The sequence below is a fragment of the Copidosoma floridanum genome, unplaced genomic scaffold, assembly GCF_036245765.1.
Source record: "Copidosoma floridanum isolate Cflo_tuat_1 unplaced genomic scaffold, Cflo_Japanese_pri ptg000007l, whole genome shotgun sequence".
Classification (NCBI taxonomy): domain Eukaryota; kingdom Metazoa; phylum Arthropoda; class Insecta; order Hymenoptera; family Encyrtidae; genus Copidosoma; species Copidosoma floridanum.
In genome coordinates, this window is record NW_028321884.1 from 4,926,965 (window position 1) to 4,945,229 (window position 18,265).

The 18,265-nt window shown below is 43.2% G+C and overlaps 1 protein-coding gene across 1 annotated transcript in view; it reads left to right on the forward strand.

The window, feature by feature from the left end:
• LOC106636657 (uncharacterized) overlaps window positions 1-18,265 on the forward strand; it is a 154,350-nt gene that overhangs the window by 81,555 nt on the left and 54,530 nt on the right. The gene's annotated exons all lie outside the window — the stretch shown is intronic.

An 18,265-nucleotide genomic window follows, 5' to 3' on the forward strand; every position in this document is an offset into this window, starting at 1 on the left:
GGCCACTTTAATGAATTTCGCGTGGGTTAATCTGCCTCCTCTTCCCACCGGCCGCGGAATGTTGCCAGGAAATTTTGTACCTTTATTTCTCTCTCCTCTCTCGGAAAAAAAACTCATGAAATATTTCTTGTCTCAGAATCGCGCACTTTAGACTTGCAGCTGCAATTTCGTAAAAGCTCGAATTTCGTACTGTATTTTTCAACATCATTAGCTAAAACAATCGTGAAGTGTAATGGGATAATTTTGTAATAGAAATCTGTCAGTTTCTTTTTTTTTATTGGAGGTACGAAAAAAAAAAAAAAAAAAGTTATTAAGTGAGTGTCGGTTTTGACAAGATTCCAAGTCGAACAGGCCTTGGGAATCACGTTCTCGGAAAAAAACCTCTAAATCTATTTCCAAACACCCCATGTCCAAATAACGGAGTTTCGTTGAATAATTTATATTTCTGGGTCAACAGTTCGACGTGAGACGCGAGGCTACAAGCTACTAATTGTTTTTCCATCCCGGTAAGCTCGAATGAAAAAAAAAATAAAAACCTGCAGCTCCCCCCAAGGGTATTTCGATACCGCACTCGAGTCTGGAATTCTTACGATTAAACAATCAAACGGAAAGACAATCGAGAATTAATAACTTGGCTCGAAATTTCACGGAATGTTTTCACAAAAAATACCGAAAAGTCCTAGTCAGCAGTCGAACAAAATCCCCGGGGGGGAGCTGTACACCGCGCCACCTCTTTGAGGGCCGATGATTATTATTATTTCTTTGAAAAATATCCGGCTGCGTTTCTGGACGACTGCCAAGAGGTCTTGTTGACTCAAGACGGATTCCCCGCTGCCGAGGCAGATAAGCTGGTGGCTGCCTGATACGTATAACGAATGCATGGTACAATTAATTTTTTACCCCTTGACTCACTCCTTTCGTTGTCATTGCTCTTGTATTAAATTATTCCGTATCGGCATGAAATTATCTTGGACAGCTCAGTTTGTCCCTGAAATATTTACAGCGGAGGAAAAAAGATAAATTACGTGGTTAGTATCGTTAACACTTGATCATTAAAGCACAATGAAGAGCGTACGCGTGAAATTATGGTGTACTTTGGCCGGACCATCATTTGATTCCCATCCAATTTCACGACTTCCATCATACGTAATATTCACAAGGGTTTTTCCATTCCCTCCGTACACCGCGTTCGATCGTGACGGGTACAAATGCCAAGCTGCGAGCTGGTGATTCCGCAGAAGGGACGTCGTTTTTCTCGGACGCGCGTGGCAGATGCTGCACCTCGAGAGTAGCAATATTGTATTCCAAGTGACTCGGGGACGTCCGACGTCAATAAGCGCCCGACCGGCAAATGCATTTCTTATGTTATTTTACGCGGACGGTGCGGTGAAAGACTTCCTCTGCTGGACGTCGCGAAATACAATGGAAAAGTGAGAGGGGAAAAAAACTGATGGAAAATTCAATCGTCGAAATGTACGAAAAGCTTAGTCGATAGACAAGTCGCGGGTACGGACGCAAAATAAAAATCCAACCGTGATGTTTTGTAGATTAGGTATGTTCTGGCTTGTTACCGTCAAAAGCTTGGAATGCCGTCTCGTAAATGTAAAAAAAAAAGAAATTATAAGCTTCAAATTTACTTACAAAATATAATAGTTACGTACATTTCTCAGATGTTTTCCTCATTTATGCGAACATCAATATTACTCTTGGCTTGTGTAATAAATTATGCTGCATTGAAAAATAATACAATTTAAATTCAGTTGATGGAGCCATTATTTCACCCGAGAAGCGATTTCATGATAAAAATATTTCACGAGTCAAAACAATTCTGAGAGAGAACTCCTATTCACTCAAATTATACATGACCTGTACAAGTGGTATATTCGTTGTATCAAATATTTGGTTTTTTTTTTTTATTAATGATCCTCATAACACTTTATATCATACACTTACCAGTCGCCACGATGCCACTTATACGAAGCTTGTTACGTATGAAAAAATTGAAACATAAATTGCTAATCTCGCGGGAAAATATGGGATATAAGCTCGAGCGATCGACTTTTTTTTATGGGCAACAAAAGCCATGTTCTCGCGAGGGGCCAATAACTTTCGACTCCAAGTCCTCGTAATGCTGTTAAACCTTACCACGCGCACAGAGACATCACGAATTCTGGTCGAGCTCGAGCTTTGCACGTCAAACGAAAGCTCCACGGGCGGGAAAAGTAATCAAATCCCCGGGACAGAATAATACCCCTCGTCGATTCACCGTCTCTCTCTCTCTCTGCGAATGAAACGTCCTTCCGTCACTTTTGACGCGACGCTGATGAAACGGCGCTTCCGCGTTTTGGCAAAAATTAAAATCCGTACGCGTTTTTTTCGAAAAATCAAATGGGAGGTTGACGAGCAAATAGTACGGTTTATCACAAGCGACATTTTTGTAAATCTTCCGTCATAAAGTATAGCAGTCGAGTTTCGTTCGTTACCGCGTGTCGCGTCTTCAGTACAATTTTTTTTTTTTTTTTCCAGCCGTCGCGTGTCAAGTGTTGCCTCCACGTGCACTCGGAGCCGCACACGCTGCCACTCCCGCGCCACGTAATTGCATTTTCGACGCCACGAGACCGGCAGCCACCGTCGCTAGGCTGGCTTGCCGCTTCTTCTCTCGTTTCTAGCCTCCATTTGGAATTAAATAACTCACGCGCGAGCTCGTGCATATAGGTACGCGCTTTACCTTGTCCACGATGATCATCTTCTCTCGCTCGTTTTACCTCTACGATGATTGACGCTTTTGCTGAGCAATTCAAAAATACATTTGATCTCTTGGAGCATCAAAAAAAAAAAATTAATTGGTTAATCATGAGAATTCCAACGTGCCGCTAAAACGGTTGAGTGGTTTTTTTTTTTTTTTTTTAATATATTTTGTTTGTAAATGAAATAACTTTTTACAAACTGCTTGCAGTTAAGTATGTTACTTGAAAACAAAAGAGTGATATGGTACTCTCGGCTGTGTAAGCACCATCACTCTGTATAATACCCTTTAAACCCCACTTTGAATACAGACCTCTGCTCCGTCGAGTAACAAAAAGAGTAATTGTTACCACTGCGCCACTCGTGTATACCACACACTTCTTCAAACAGAAATGGGGGCCTATTGCTTTCGTTTATTTGTCAGAGCCACCGATTTCTCGCGCCTGCGATGAGGAAAAAGGCGAGCCCTATATCTTTCCGCTCTGAAAAGTTTACCCCATGCATGGATCGAGAGTTGGGCACGCGCGTGCCACCTCGTCGTCGTCTAAACGTCGCCGCTGTTGCGCGTGTATTTATCTTACTCCCGAGCTTTTTTTCCCCTCCGTCCGTACATACGAAACAACCTCGAGCGCGCACTTTGTACATTTATTTACCTTCGAAGCCCCACTTCTTTCCGCTTCTTTATTTTTATTTCCCGCGCTAGCGTTTAGTTTCCTCTCTTTGCGCGCGGGTATGCGTGGAAAAAAAAGGCTATCTGAAAATAGAGATGGTGCGATCGGTACGCGTGTGTACGTGTATAAACAGACACACGCGCAACACAGCAGGCAAGTGTGCGGTAACGGGATTAACGACAGCGAGCCGAGCTTTGTTTGGCCCTTTGGGATGCAGATCCCAAAGTGTGTACCTACTGTTTTAAAAAACTGGTTACACGCTCATCTTTTTTTTTTCCCCCTACACCTATCCGGGTGAAACTTTATTTCGGGGGCTTTTACGCGATGTTTTTTGCCGTTTCTACTGGATTTATGGGCTTTTGCTGGCATGCGTGACAAAGTTGATGGCGAAAAGGTTAATCAGATCCATGAGTTTTTTCATTTTTTCCGTGTACGAAGAGCCCGAGTTTTCGTGTTTTCATTCAACCATTCGACGATTTAAGGACTAAGATATGGATACATCGAGGCGATAAATCTCGTAAAGCTCGAATGGAATCTCAAACAGCACACCGGAGCGCACTCGCCTGCAGCTGCCATAAAAGATCCTTTCGCCCTCAAAGCTGATCCGATCGAGTTCGCACAGATGGATTTCAGTTTATTTACTTGGAATTAAAGAGAGAGGGGGGGGGGGAACGAAGGAAAAAGTTGGGATGGCCGATCGGGAGGCTTGATCCCCAGCCGTGATTGCACCAACCCCCTGGGGGATGTAGCGATCGCGTGAATTAACATCCTTTCACTCGCCGCGGACGACGCTGCCTCTCTTTGCCCCGAGCAAACGAATCGCTCCTTGTCTCCCTTCCCCTCTTGTCATCTGTGTTCTTTTCTCGTTTTAATTGGTCGATCCCTTGTTTGGATTGCCCTTACAAGTTGTTTTTTTTTTTTTCTTTTTCGTTTCACTTGTGTAAAATATTTTGCTTTTCTTTGAAACTTGAGACCTGATGGATGGAAAATCTCCTTTCGACTCGACTCCACCACAGGATTGCCTTGGATTAATCGTCCATTTTCTAGTTGATTTCTAATTGAAAAATTAATTTTCCCCGGTAAATCACACTACTTCTTACTCAAGTATGAGAATGTATATTCACTCAAAGAAAGTACATATTGTCGACGCATCACTTCGAACCAACGGTCCCGCCTGTACAGCCGAAGGAGTGCAAATTCAGCTTCGCGTAGGTGTATATCTCATTCGGAGCCAGAGAGCGCCCGTCACCGACACACTCACGGGCACGTGCGTTGCGTATCGCATTTCCGGAAGCGCAAACAATTCGCGTAGCCCATTTGCCGTGCGGCGCTACGTGTGTGTATACACACCGTACACGGCTGTGCTCAATTGGATTCCTTTCAGCGGTGCTCGGTATCGCTGTTGCCCTCCTACACCCCGTGACTTATTTGCCTTTCCTTTTTCCCTCGGTTGAATGTTAACGTCAGCTGTCCTCCGTATGATTGACTGCTGGTAATGCGATTTCTTGCGCCTTTCACGAGAACCGTGTGCATATATATATATACGCGCTACTATTTGCCTGGGAATCATCGAGAATTCATAATATATTGGTAAAAAGGGTGTTTTGAATAGCAAAGCTTTTCTGCCTTTGAGCGCGCACGGTTGGCTGCATCAGTTTCGTAAAAATCGTTTGAGCAAAAAACTGCAGCAATCCAAGCCAACGTGATTCGATGTCGAAGCTCTCGCTTTAATGAATAAACAAACCGATTCGTTGGCTGTCGATAAAAAACGTAAAATATAAAAAAAAAACGTACATCCCCCCACACACACAAGCATATCGATATTTATTCTTTAAATGCACGTGGATTTTCAGCGAGAACTGAAAAACATATATATTTATCCACTTAACTTTACGAGCCGTACAAAAGTTTAATGTATACGTGCATGTAGGAAGCACGGCGGGAGAGAGAAAATTGCGCAAACAACGTTGGCGCGTCCGGTATAATGAATTGATCGAAGGCCACCCCATCCCTGATCGGTCAGCGAACTTCCTGCTGATAGCGAATTTACGATGTGATGCATAGTTTATTAATGGCTCATCCCTGAAACTTTAATTTTTGCCCCTCGTATCTGCGAGATAATGGATTGTGTGTATAGCAACGGATCCTATATTTTGCAGTAAGTGTTTGCACTGTAAATACGATCGGTTTGACAGGTACTTATATTTTATCAACTCCTGTCGATGACTTTTGAGCAGTGCAAAACTATATGTTTCAATTGAGGATTTTTTATTTTCGTTTTTACTAGTCCCATAAAGCAGAACAAACAAGGGCATTGTTTCGATCTACGCTTAAACCACATCGGAACTCCCCCCCCCCCCACATCAAGTCGATTATTGTGGTCCCGTATGCCGACTATAAATACAAGACTGGTGCGTCTTGGAAATGCCTGCGAGACACGCGAGGTATGCTTTGATAACGACAAGAGCATTTGGTACTTGGATTGATGATGCTGTGTGCGTATTGTACATTCCACATGGGCCACGCGATGGTATATTAATGCTGTATTAAAAGGGAAATAAGTGACGTGCTCGAGTATAAAGGTGTAGTAAATTTGCCCGTTAAAATTGGCTGTGCAAGATTTTCGTAGGGATTATTGTTATCGGGTCGTTGTTCGATAAAGTACGTAATGCACATGACAAAATAATAAATTAGAAAAACGAGTTTGTGCCCTAGTTATGCTAATATTGCTTACTAGCCACTATGAAAACACATGAAACAAACGGAGCAGCTAAATTTTAATAGGAAAAGATGATTTGCAGGCATTCATATGATTACAAGTAGTACGAAGCGCGTTTGGTCAGGCATGGCGTTAACGTGTATTTTAAAAATCATCCAAGTGCCAAGTTGTGTGAAACGAATCATTTCATAATAGAGAAAGTGGTAAGGATCCATTTATACCATTTGCTTTCTAAAGAATCGATAACTTTGCTCGAGGAGTATATGGAAAATACACACCGACGATATCACCGAGCGATAAAGTCGAAACACATACATGAGAGATGGAGTAAGAAAAGGCAGAAAGAAAAAGAGGAAGGAGGAAGTGGAAAGAATGTAAAATGCAAATACGCGCGTGGCAAATTTTACTTTACGCTATTACCTCCTGGAACTTTCTTCGAGTCTCTTTAATACATATACGCTCTCTCTCTCTCTTTCCCTCTCGAAGGAAGAGGAGGAGGATCCTTTGTCAAACGGGCAACCGACTTGCTTTTTTACTCTTTGGCGAAATTATTCATGCAGCAGCGAGAGTCGTCCCTCGGAGGTGAGGTAGGTGGCATATTTATGCATATTTTTGTTCTTAGCTTGGGCAGAGCACCCCCCCGTGCAGCGCGGATTTCTTTGGCGTAGCTGGTTTTTGCGATAGAGTTTGGGAAACTTCTTTTTCGCGCGGCCGATACTGTGGGCATTAAAGATTTCGATTTGAAAGTTTCCTTTTCACTTCAATGGTTTTCACGCTTGTCCTGCCCGTGATATTTTGTGCAGGATAGGAGTACGGGAAAGTGGATGTTAAATCCGATGCGTGAATTTTTCCGATGGATATGACGTTACAGAGACAGTCGGAACCGGAGCAAGAGAAAAATAGACGAGTAAATTTCTGTTAACGAGAAGCACATTTCATCAAAATTAGTTACGTTGTTTGGTTTAAATAGGGTTTCATCAGTGTATTTTTACACAAAATTTCTATGAAGCTGCAAAAGAGTTGAAAAATTGAAAAGCTAATATCTTTTTCTGCATCAGTTTTATCACGTGATCATAATCAATTAAACAAGACAGTACCGAGTTTCGATGCACATCCGTGATATTCCTCTCTATTCGAAAGGTATACATAAGAGCTTGTTATGCCTTGGAAACAGTGAAAAACAAACAATATCTCGCTGGCCTTTTGGCCTTTTCTGTAAACGAGTTTCTGTAAACAAAGCAAGGGTGCATTATGCAAACCAATTGAGCACCCGAGCCTGGAATTGCACGGACAAGGTGAGCGGGGGGCAAAGTCGACAAGGCTTTTTAAAAGGCTCTTCTCTTGATGAAGAGCCGGTCCGCAATCGTCGAGCGCAATAGAGAGGCCATAGCCCTTTGATGTAAGAGAAACGAACAGAACGGCAAGTGGAGGCTGAAAAACGAGGACAGAGCGAAAACTCTCCGGATGAGCGATTGCGCCGCTTAAAAATTAACCCGTCGCTCGGGAGGTGTGGATTATTTTTTCATTCGGGAGAAAAGGGGTTTACTTATCGCGCGAGGCTGCTGAAATTTTCAAGGGGAATAACGGAGTGGTCGTAAAAATGAACCGGAGAGCCGGGAAAAGAGGATGCAAGCAACGCAACCTCGAGATTTACTTTGCCGAGATTAGAGAGTGCATAACAAGTGGACCGTAGAAATGATTAAATAATTTTCCTTTTTTTTTTTACTTTTGGGGACACGATCTCTCCGAGACAATGAATAAGGGAAACATCGAGCTGATTTTCGTAAACAATGTACTCAATTAGTAACTTCTTTGTGCGAGCAGCACGACTCAACCGAAAGCTCATCACCGATGCCCTTTGTTCGGCTTTTGACCTAATTTCTATAGCTTACACGCATCGGAGCAAGATGAGTGCGAATTGTTAAAAGAGAGCATTGTTTTGGACTTTTGGGGAAAGTCATAATTGTGCTTTGTAAATAAATTATCATTCCAAAGGCTCCGGTTCACATTAATGCTCCTCCTTTCTTCTAATCAGTCGAATCACGCGACGACCGATTTCGCTTACAACCCCCAAACAATTATTACACTCACGGAACCTTTTTTTTCCATTTTCTTTTCACGTGACAGAAAAAAAAGGGAAGAAAAAAAACAACAGAGGGAGAAGAGAACACAGTCAATAACTCTTGGTACACGTGGGCGCGAGTGTGTGTTAACCAAGCAAAGGCTGCACATGCGCCAGAGAGAGAGAGAGAGAGAGCCCGAGGAGCATCTTTATCTTCTCCTGGGGGTGCGATTAGCTCTGATTTACCTCCGCTCGTGTACACCGGCAGCAAAGCCAGAAGTGACTCGTGTGCGCGGGCGGGCAGGCAAACGCAAGGCGTTGCCGAGCTATCAGAAATTGCCATCCCGAGGAAGAGGATTAATGGCTGGCTGATATTTATGCCTCCTGGAGGAGCGCGGCTCATTGCCGGAGCAGAGGCGATACAACGACGGAGCTTGTGCCCCGCTTTTTTTCCGCTCGTGTGTGGGTTACTCCCTTGACTGCTCCCTCTTCCTCTGTACTCCGAGGCGGGATCTTACATCCTCTTGGGTGACGTGGAGCATCTATGGATTATTTGCCCTTCCAATGCTTGTGGAGGGTTGTCGGCAATTGTTTTCGTCCTCACTGAAATTCATCGGGGAGATCAGTGTGCACCTAACAAAATAATCAATTTGATGCGCGGATGCGTGAAAAAATCTTTCAGCCTTGCCACGCTCTGAAATTGGCTCATCCAATTCCACTTGGCCTGTTCTCGTTACACTTTAGTTGGGAAAAAAAAATGAAAAAAGATGGGAGAAAAGAAAGGCGCTCTGCCTTACCGGGTCATCCTCGTATCATTAAATTTTACCAAAAAAGCACCTGATGCACTTGAACTCCCGAGCGAGGAATTTTCGGACACGCTTTTTCTTCTTCTTGTTTTTCAGCAGCATTGCGCTCTTTTTTTTGTTCCCTGCACTATATAGCTCTTTCTCTTGTTTCCCGGGCCTTTAATACACCGAGCACTCGAGCGGATGGACGTCGTGTGTCTGCTGCCCTACGTACTCAGCCGTGAATGACCGGGAGCCTTATTCCACTTTTCCAGTGAGGAATGAGAAATAACAAGGGAGCAGGGCGAGAAGGAGGAGGAATAAAAACATTTGAAAGAGCCGGGAAAAAGTAAAAAAAAAAAAAAAAAGAACGCGTGACGGTAGCTGTATGTGCGGAACGGAGAAAAAAATGTGGAGTGATGAAAAATAAGACGCGCGCGAGGATACGCTGGATTATAAGGGCGAAAAACACGTGCAAGTGGGGCAGGAAAACCCCGAGTGCTTTTGGAAATCTAATTGCTCGGGAGACGCGTGGGGGAGTGTTTGTGCTCGATCTAGGCTGAATATGCGCTACGAACTTTATTCCGTTAGAGCTCGTTGATGACGTGCGCGCGTCAAGGTGGACGAAAACGTTTAAAAAAAAATACTTATTTTAAAATTTAAACGCGAGTCCGTGTGTGCTTGGATCGAGGAAAATTAGAAATAATTATTTTTTTGTCCCCTGTTCAAAAGAGAAAAAAATAGGGAGAAAATCACCGTCAGCTGCACGATTAACAAACGCGAAAGAAAAGCTCTGCGTGCCCTCGACTTTGTAGCTCCTTTAACTTTTCTCTGCCTTTCTTTCTACCTCTCGTCCGATGTGTGCGCACCACTCGAGAGGCTCGCGAGTTTTTCCAAGTCTCCATTAGGATTAATTAGAGACACAAAAGATATCCACTTGAAATGAAAGGAGAAAAAGAAAGAGAGAGGAATAAAAAAAAAAAAAAATGTCAGAAACAAGTGCGACACTCAGACATTCGTTCACGAGTGACAGCTTATCTCGGAGGCGCATAAATAACTCATCCTCCACGAGCAGGCAAAAGTGCTGCATACTAACAAGCAACAGCAAAAGCTGTACGGCTACGGTGTTTTCACCAATTTTTCCGTGCAAGTCAGGCAAGTCCTCGAGATAGCTTCTTTTTTTTTTGAACTTTTCGTCGCAATCATCATCGACAAAATAGTACGTCTTTTAACCTCCGTTCAAATAAAATGAATAAAAAGGAAAAACAAACAGCTCTTAAATTCAATCGCGTTATCTCTTCCCCGAGATGGGAAATATCTTCCAAAACTATTTTACTTTTCGAGAGACATGCTTGTTTTTACGGAGGAACGTAACTAGGTCACAGAGATACAATTATCCCACGTGTACGCTTAAATTACGCCGTTGTGCATAGTACGTATTATTTTTTGATTTTCAGCGATCGAAAATACGAGATCGTTTGTTCGCAGTGACAGAGCTCTGCAGCCGCGTTTGATTTACTTTGCGAAGCATAACTTTTCGATTATTACATTATCTCAATGGCAGAGACCCGATGTGCTGCGTTTACTTTTGGCTCGTTTCGACATTCCACTGTATTATGCGAATGTGATTTATGCTTTTGTTGCTGCTCGTGTTACGAGCAAGGATTGAATTTATTCTCGGCTGGCTTTTACCCGGAAATTCGTCATTCATCGAAATAACACAGCTTTGGTAATTACTACCTTTAAACGCGTACGTATGTAATTTTGACGTGTTCAGTCTGTTATCAATTTACCCATTTAGTATTGTTACTCGATTTGGCGGATAATCAAGTTGTTGATGATTACCACAAAAAAAAGTAATTTGATCCTGTTTAATTACGTCACTCACTGTACACCATTAAATATTTAAATTACCCATTTTATCGTCCGTGATTACCAACCTGTGAGCAAACGTTTATCGATGAAAAATGTAAGCAGTAGGTCTATCTCTCTTCCATCTAAGCTTGTAACCTACACTTTCAAAAGTTTTTTTCCCTATATCTTTTTTTTCGCAAGGCTTGGCTCAAATAAGACATCAAACCTGCCCCTTTAAACACACAATAACAGCTAAACTACAGAAAAACTCATAAAAGTACGTATGATGTCCAGCAGCAAGTATACGATTTTTTTCATGCATTCAAGCTACGGCATCTTAAAAGATTATATGTTTATATTTTCGTTATAAAATAAAAAACTGAAGGTTTTATATCAGTGATCAGATGCACAATCGACCAGTAAATCTAGAACACAAACAACTTCACGCCTAATAGAGTTTTTAATTATGGATCGTATCAGTTTTGTAAATAAGTAGTACAAGTCAACCAATGGTCAGACACACCCTACTTATTGATAGCAATATCTTGGGATTCAATATTTTTATGAAAATTTACTTGTCATGAACAGAGTCCTCAGGTATCATCAATTTAAGTCATATAGTTTTTTTATTACCAATTATATATAAGTAGTTACGAAAAAAAGTAGTACAAGTCATGCTACTATCAGACGATGCAAAATACGTACTTATCGTGTCGACGAATCTTAGGATTTATTTTACCGACTTTACGATACTACAGTTCTATTGCTCTTAATTGTTTCCAAGTCATCGTCTGACCATTATCGATCCATACTACTTGTCATTTGAACTCTTGCTCTCTTCCATGAAAAACTCCAACAAAACATACACTTTTACCGACATTCAGTTCCAATTCATGGCGCATCTATCGTTGTTTTTTCACGCACTAATGATAAAAACAGAGCAACAGCAGCTACAGTAATATAACTCTGACACACCACGACCTTAAAAGAAGCGGAAAGAGGCAGGAGCCCCTCCAATATCCCCAATAAAGCTATCGTCAGAGGATTCTCGCTCGAAAGTTTCTCCACTTCTCTTCCTCACCCTTTTCTTCTGGAAACAGCGAGCAGGAATGTTACGCTGGCGAACCGATGTGCCGTTATATAGGTGCTTGTATCACGCCGAGCGAGTGACCGAGTTCACATGCCGGAGCACATTTTCCAAAGTAGGAGATGGGCAGCCTGTATTCACCGCTCCGGCGAAAAGTTGGCAGTGCTTTCGCGGACTGGCGCAGAGAACCTCTGTAGAGGGGGTGATTTCACGCGAGCGGAGCCTAGTCCTGGTAATACATGTACAGAGAGAATCGAGGGCTCTCGGCACTTCCGGCTTCCGGTGCTCTGGCGCTGATATGCTGCTGTACTGCTGGCGGGCCCGATCGAATCTCCCGATGGAGCCGTACTCGGAACTCCACGGCTTCTCTCTGCGACGTTTTTTTTTTTTTTTTTTTATTTTACAAAAATAAGGCTGGGTAGATGGGGTGAATGACGAAGGGGCGCTGAACATGGATTTTATTATTAACGCAGGTGTAATAAATCGGTATACCGTATGATTCGCGTTTTCGTTATTGAATCTTTGAAAGCACATCATTTTCGTGGCTTGCATAAACGACTTGTTATTTATATTTGTTTGATAGCAGCGTTTCAATTTTCGTTGAATTTCGCTGTTGTTCGTTATTAAAATTTTTACCCCTACTGGCGGAGAAAAATTTAATTCTGGAAATTCGTTTGAATTCGGGAAAACTTCGTTGAGCACGTTATCAATTATAAAATCACCAGAATTTCCACTCACACTGTTTAAACGGGATACAGAAATTTCATTTCATAAAATTCGATACTTGAAATCGTATATGGTTGTGAAAGCTAAAAAAAAAACTTTGAAATGTCCAAATATCACGCTTCATACCACCATCACGTAAATTGAAATAAAAAAATCGACTTTAATAGTATAAAATGAATCGCTAAAAGCAGAACCAACGTATCCGTTTTCAATTACCAAAACGCAGCAGCGCTTGGCCTTAACGAACACCCAACGAAACAGAACGCAAATATAAAAACGCAGTGGTATCGAAAAAGCAAAAACGACTGACGTGATCAAGCGACGCGACGAGTCGAGAGTAAATATACAACTGCAAAGCACTAATCCTCCGAGCTTTTGTCTCGCTGCAGCTTGGATAGGTCTCTGGACACATAATCCTCTCGATCGATGCGCGAGCCCCTTTTTCCCATACAATCAATTATTTTACCATACATTTGGTACGCATAAAAGCTCACGAGGCCCAAGTCAGTTGATCGTTCCCTAATACACGAATTCACATCGAAAATCGCTTCGCCTCTCGCTTCAGTTGCCATTACGGTTAAATAGCCAAAACGCCAGCTCTACGCTTGTTGACGTTGTATTTTTTCGCACAAGAGAAGGATTTGTAATTTCAAAAAGAGTAGCGTCAAAATCTCAATTTTAAAAAACTTTGTAGAGCTTTTGTAACTGTCGCGTTTTGTTGTTTTTCCGTTTATATAACTCAAAAGTGAATTGCTTCGAAAGCCACTAGAGCAACGTTTGACGATATTAAGCCGCTCAACCACCGATTTCAGCCCTTCCGACTCGGCTTCGAGTCCAAAACGCGTGCACAAAGCCAAACGCGACCCGTTTCGCAAATTGCTCCCTTTAGTTCCATTAACGCAACGACAAACAGCGCATTAACTCCCCAAAACTCGCAATCAACGACCGACAATGGCAACTCCGCGTCCATCTAATCATCGCCACGCTTCGGCGCTACCAGCACAAGCGTCACGGGCCAAAATATCGAATCAGCTGGAACTAGGCGCTTTACGAGCAAGTTGCCGGTGAGCGTTCCAATAAGAGGTGGCCCCCTTATTATGAAACTTTCGCACTCCACGCGCTCACGGGACCCATTACACGCAACAACAACAAAAGCAGTGACAACTCGCCGCATATGCTCACCTATCGATCCGAGTTTGCGTCGCAGTAGCCAGAAGCTTAGCAAGTGTCCCTCCCCACCTCGGACGCAGAAAGAGGAGCACTTTGGACTATATGCAAAATCTTGAGCCAACCGAGCTTTCGTCTCCTTCCGGACTTTTTTTTTTTTTTTCATCGAAGGCCAGCCTCTTTTTTGCTCCCACGAAATTTCGACTGATTTAATCAAATTATCCGTAAAGGGTGGCTTTCAAATTAAGCATCGTTTCTCATCTCACGGTTTGATAATGAACTGGATGACCGTGTCGATATTAATTAGCGAGGCGCGCGTTAATTAACCGTCGACCCGAAATTCAACTGGGCGCGTCGCTACTCTGCTACCGTGGCATATTATTGCTTTGGATTCCCGAGTACGGGTTTTCCTGGAAAAGTACACGAAGGCACGGATCGAAGAGTGAGAATTAATCGTAAACTTTTTCCCCGCCGAGTTGCAGTAGAGCATCATCTGGGGTGCGAATGGATGCCGAAGGGGCAGTAAAAGCCAAAAAGAAAAGGACGAACGAGCCGGGCGAGCGCGAGTTATACGACTGCGAGGCTGTAAACGCGTGTACGGACGGACGCGCGCGTTACTTTGAAAACCACGGCTCGCGAGGCAGTTACCTTTGGTGTATAACGTACTTGTGTGTATGTACGCACCCGTGCATATTGACGAGGGGGTTGTTGATGGAGCACCGAGCTTGGAAAGGGCGCTCGCACTTTTTTTTTTTATGGCTTCATTTACAACTTGAGGAAACGCACGGGCGCTTGAATTTTTCACGCCAAGCGTGTTCGTGTGGGAACGAAATAAAGAAAACTTTTTCTCCCACGGTGTTTTGCGACCCGACGTATATAAACTCACGTGGCTCGGAGATTTACGTCTCCTTACGACTGTGGGGCTTACGAATCAAGTTACACCAGCAGCTCTTCTCGACAGTATTGCTCACGGTCTGGTGGCTCTATGGGTCGGCTGAATGTATGAGAGGTCGAGTAGAACAATTACGGGTCAGCGTGACGAGCCGACGTTAACTCATATTTGCCCTCACTTCGGCGGGTTTCGGTATTTTTCCTTTTTTACACTGTCATTGGGAGTTATTGGGGTGGTACGTCTGAAACTCAAAATTAAATGAAATAGCAAACGCGCTCGCGTGTACAGTGCCATCGACGGATTTTCCACGGACTGCTGCGTGGTTTTTTGTTTCTTTTACTTTTCCGTTGACCAGAGGCACGATTGTGCACCGTCCAAGTTTAACGCCAACAAAATAAGGGGGGACAGGAGCATCACGCCCGAGAAACAAAAAGGCAGTGACTAAATTCTCCCGTGAAATCCAAGTGCGTGTGCCGGATGTTTAGGTACGTGCGACGAATGCATTAGCTCCGTGCCCATCCCAAGCTGGATGTCTCTCTATCCATTCTCTTCGCGAGCACGTGTCGGTGTTCTCGGTGGCCGATTTCCCAGCGCAGCCGGGCCATTAACCTCGATCTATGATGCCTTTTTCCCCGTATGAGAATGGAATACGTGTGTCCACCCCGACGGAGCAAATGGAAACGAAAAAGAGGTATACTCGCAGTCCTACCAAGGTAGTTGAGGGGGGGGGGAGCGTCGTATAAACGCGGAGGAAGAGCGAGGAGATGCAATTAGGGGCGATTAGGGCGGATGCAGCTGTACGTCTTACGGGGAGGGGTGGTCGCTGCGGACACGCGACTCCCCCGAGATCTATGGGAGATATTACTCTCCAGAGAAACGGAGAGTGAAAAATTCATGACGAGTGTGTTTTTTTACGACCCGACGTGTTTTTGGGGTAGAAATTGAAAAATGACCATAATACCGGCGTTTTGTGTGTGTGTGTGTCGATCGAACGTTGTAGTGTACACTCGGTGAGGGCTTGTACCAACGGTCCTATAGGGCCAAGGCAGTCAGTCCGTGTTTGCAAACTGCTGAACATAGGAACAAAGTTGTCGCGCTCGGCGAAACTTGGAGAGCCCTCGAGCGAAATTCACCGGACGAAGGGGGACCCTTCGACTCCAAGTCAAACGAATCGGTATTATTTCAAGCTCGGGAAGTTCCTCTTCTATTTTTTGGGGTAGAAAATAAACTGTAGCACCACAGCAGCAACAGGACGAAAACTGTTGCTTGTGATACCAAAACGATTTTAACCCGTGGAATCTTTTCAGTATACAAGAGAGAGTGCCCGCGTACTTTCTTTTAATTTGGTTGATTATTTTCGCTCTGGACCTCTTCGTCGTTGCTACTCAGTTTGTGATCAACGAAGGCAATAAACCCCATCGCGCAGAGTTCGTTTATTTCCCGGCAGTAGCGCGAACGGGGGCTTTAACTGTTTAGCTCGCAACATAAGAGGGGGGGGGGGAAAGGGACATTGGTGCCTTTGTGGGGCGCATTAATCGCGTCCGAAGTAATTTTATCACAGCTGGGTGCCGAGACGCCGTCGCCTTTCTTCCCGGCTCCCTTTTTCCTTTCCACCCTCCTTTTTCCGCTGGACCGGAAAGCTCGCGATTATACGGCAAGACCCCCTCGCCGGAACAATGGGGCAAATGTTTTCACTAATCTCCCTCCCTGAGTTTTCCGTAACTCCCTTCGACCGGATTCAATTTGTACGCTTTTCTTTCAGTGATTTTCCCCTCCCCCCACTTTTTTTTCCTCTATCCGGAATTCATTTGAAAAATGTACGTTTCATCGCTGTTGGATCGTTACTCGTTTTCCGAGACCGCAGAGTTATTTTGAAAGGTGCTTTCAAAAAGGTCTCGATATTTTCGAAATTCGGGCTTTCATCGGTGGATTTCGTTTTACGAGGATTCCGATCCAATTATTTCTCCGATACGTCCAGCTGGTATCTCTTTCAGGAGCGTTTCAAAGGTTCAAAGTTATCGCGACGAGAAAATTTTTTAATTTACCCCCTCAACGGCATCGGTTTTATCGCTTAGTTGGGACAAAAAATAAACGATATCCACGCGCGTAAGGATTATCAAAGCGAGTGGCTCGCTTCTGGAGTTTTAATTGCGGGATGAAAAAAAAAGTACACTTTTGCGCCCCGAAAACTCTAGGAACGAATGAATTCACAACTTCCAATTAATTCCCACAAAAGGTCCAGCTTATTTTTTTTCTGCTCTTTTATTTTCATTATGTAAAGCAGGAACATCAAAAAAAAAAAAAAAAAAAAAAAAATTAGTCAAACGAAATCATGCCGTGGTAATCTCGCCAGGTTTTTCCTTTTACTCGTTTTTCCATTGCGGTTCACCGTAAATAACGCACTGGCCACTGGACTAGCCGGCGAGCGCGTGTACACGTTACGCTAATGAATTACCATAATACGCTCGTAAATTATTGGGGAGACCACGCACGCGACCACACGCGTAGCCGGAGGTGTAGTCCCGCAGAGGGTATATATATATATCGTGCCAAAAAATTGGGGTGAAAATCCTCTGATGGGTGTGATGCTCTCTTGGGGCGGATCACCCAACATTTTGGATAGCCGCACTAAATAAATGCATTGCGTGCGCTTATCGCCTATCTATCCACGCCCTCACCCTCATAGCGGAGTTTTTAATTTTTAATCGCCTGCAAAATATAGCTCCTATTTTGTGGGATGTTTCTCGTTATTTATGAGAGGATTACGGGAGGAATTTTAATTGACTTTTCAATTTTTCGCACATTTTTTTCAAAGATCGGCAGTTGTAGTTGATATATTTTTTATCGGAGGTACTATCTAAGCTTTATCTGTAAACGTTTAAAAATGTATAGCTACAGACTTTGCTAATGTTAAAATAGACAGTATTGAGTTTATCAATATTACAATGGATACCTTCTGATAATTCTAACAAGCTTTTATGTCCAACAAAAATATTTGTTTATTTTTTAATTGTTTTTTTTTTTTTTTAACAAATGGTCCGATGCAATCTCATCGTAAAATAAGTTTCAGCTTAACCATAATAATATACACGTGTACATGCATATGTAAATATTTTCAATAAAAAACAAGTACTAACGAACGATTTCTCTTCTTTTTCATGTGCCCACACCCTGCTGCACTCCAAACGATGAAAAAAAAAAAAAAATAAATAAATAAAAATCATCATCGACGAATGACCTCTGCACTGCGGCGTTGCATCCTATCACGAAAAAACGCACCAACCACCTGGTGATTGGAATTAAAAAAAAAAAAAAAAATTGAACCACTTACAACCAAATAATATAATTCTACTGGGCGATCTTGGTAATGGTATATTAATCACCATAATGGATCTCGCAATCATCATGCATTGTTCCTCGTGTGCACAAAAACACCAACCCTCAATATCATCCCTTAACACTGATCGGCGCAATCGATCGACGACATCTTTCTAAAACCACACACGCGCTACTCATTGTCCCACATTTTTCCTTTCTGTCGCACGTCCCGGGCTTCA